This window comes from Piliocolobus tephrosceles, unplaced genomic scaffold (assembly GCF_002776525.5).
Source record: "Piliocolobus tephrosceles isolate RC106 unplaced genomic scaffold, ASM277652v3 unscaffolded_29082, whole genome shotgun sequence".
Taxonomy (NCBI): Eukaryota; Metazoa; Chordata; class Mammalia; order Primates; family Cercopithecidae; genus Piliocolobus; species Piliocolobus tephrosceles.
Window position 1 is genome coordinate 1 of NW_022312179.1, and position 2455 is coordinate 2455.

The window sequence follows — 2455 nt, forward strand, 5'->3', positions numbered from 1 at the left end:
TTTCCCAAGTCTCCCTGCTCAGCTCCAGCTCTGAATCTGCTCACCAGTCTCTGGGTTGATCAATGTCTCCTGGTCAAAGTTGAATGCTCCTTTTTTATCCTGCACGAAGAGCTTGCCACTGTCATGGCCCAGCAACTCGTACAGGCCCATCTGCACATAAAAGGAGGGCCCCTTCCAGAGGATGTACAGGTCCTTGCCATCCTCTTCCAGGAAGGTGAGCTTAGACTGCTGCGTGGTGTAGGCCATAGCCAGGACGTTCACAAGCGATACGTTCTTAAAACCTTCCATCTGCCTCAGGTCATGGTAGTTGGGGATGTTACTGCTGGCAGGGATGCCAGAGCCAGCAAAGGTGAGAACATCCAGGGAGGTGAAATCAGGGGTGAGGAACTTGTCCTTCTCAAAGACTTGGGGTCAGGAAAGCTCCTTTAGCAGCTGCTCTGCGCTTGCCACCAGCCACTCAAACTTGGCATTCATGGCCTTGTTTATCACGACTACAAAGTATTCAAATTCTCCTCGGGAACCAAAGGGGTCATGGTAGCTCTCGATGAACTCGGTAGCTCTAGATGAACTCGATGTAACTCTCCACGATGGGGATTTTGTGCTGATTCCCGAAGCAGGACCCCCTCTTGTGGGCCTTGATGGAGCCCTGGGTGAAGTGCTATTTATACTGGGCCAGCATCTGCCCCTGGTGGCTGTTGATTGCGTACGGCTTGGCTTTCTCCAGCTGCTCCACCACCTTCTGGGGGATGAGCACATAGTCTCCCTGGGTCACCTGGAGAGGGCTTCCCCAGAATTTGTTGCTTTTGAGCCTGAAAGTCACCTCAGAGTGCAGGGAAGGCTCTGTGCTGAGAAGCCAGACACACCTCGTAGTGGGGCTACCCTTCTCCGTCCACCTCTTTGAAGAGCCAGGTGTTGTAGGATCTGAGGTTCTGTGAGTCTAGAAAGTCTCAGCTCAGTTTTGCATCTTCCATGGTACAATTCCCAAAGAAATAGGTGGTGATTCTCTCCTTCTCCAGCCCAAGGTGTCGAAGCCTTGACTCCAAAGAGAACATAAGATCCCTGCAGGTCTTCCAGAAGCCCCTGAGCAGTCTCATGACCTAGGATCACCCATTCCAGCTTCTCCTGATACTCCTCTTTGGTAAGGCCCTCGGCCAGGGCATATTGGCATAGCTGGTTGGGGTCCTGGGAGCAGAAGTGGTGACTGAGCAGAGGATAGGTGTCGGGGGCCTTGGAGAAGGTCTACAGCAGCACATCCAGGCCTCTGTACCAGTCAGCATGGGTAAGGTTGTGAGAATAGAGGAGGTGCTCTGTGGGTGACAGGAGGCAGAAGGCCTCGAGGCATTCCATGCTAGACACTCCAATTTCATTGGGCAGGATGTACTGTGTGTCCTCCATGGGCCCTGCTGCAGCAGCTGCTCTGTTTGCAAAGTCTATTTAGTTTATTTTTTAAAAATCATATTTGAGATTTCTTCTTTGGGGTAGTATAGTGTATTTGTGTCAGACTAACTCTTACACTTAGAATAATCAGAAAAGTAACTTACAATATATGTCTTTGTCTTTGTCTTCAAAGACATCAGACTTTTATAGAAGAAATGAGGAGAAATCAAATGAATACATTTGCAAAGAGAGGAGAAACTCTCAAAGTTGAAGTAATTACTTTTATTTTCTTTGTCTTGGATGTTTTTCTGGTTCTTAGTTTGGCTAAGAATGTGAATACTTCAGCTTTTTCCAGGCAGAAGGCTAGTTTTGGTGGGAAGGGAATCTAGCAGAATTCTGCATGGAACCATGAGCTACGGGGGCAACTTCAAACATAAGGGTGGGTATTCAGAGTCCAAATTCTGAAGCTGAAAATGGTACAAAACTATCACAATAAAGATTTATTTTGTAGAGAAAAATAATACTATATAAAATATGAAGAGACTTATGTGTTGTAATAGTCCATTCTTACATTAGTATAAATAACTACCTGAGACCAGTTAATTTACAGAGAAAAGAGGTTTAATTTACTCAAAGTTTCACAGTCTGTACAGAAAGCATGGCTGGAGAAGCCTTGGAAAACTTACAATTATGACAGAATGGGAAGCAGGCACATCTTACATGACTGGAGAAGGAGGAATAGGGTGAGGGAAAAGGTGCCACACTCTTGTAAACAACCAGATCTCATGAGAACTCACTCACTATCACAAGAACCGTAACAGGAAACTCTTTGCTGTTCTTGGTGATTGCCATGATCCAATCACCCTGCACCTAGCTTTACCTCAAACATTGGAGATTAAAATTCAATATGAGATTTGGGTGAGGACACATTGTCAAACCATACTATTCCAACCCTGGACCCTCCCAAATCCTATGTCCTTCTCACATTTCAAAATAGCAATCATCCCTTCTCAACAGTCTGGAAAAGTCTTAATTCATTTCAATATTAACTCAAAAGACCCAAATAAAAGTCTCATTT

General features: G+C 45.7%; 1 pseudogene; it reads right to left on the minus strand.

Annotated features, from left to right (window-relative positions):
- Positions 1–7: 7 nt before the first annotated feature.
- Positions 8–1395, minus strand: LOC111530704 (annotated as a pseudogene).
- Positions 1396–2455: the final 1060 nt, after the last annotated feature.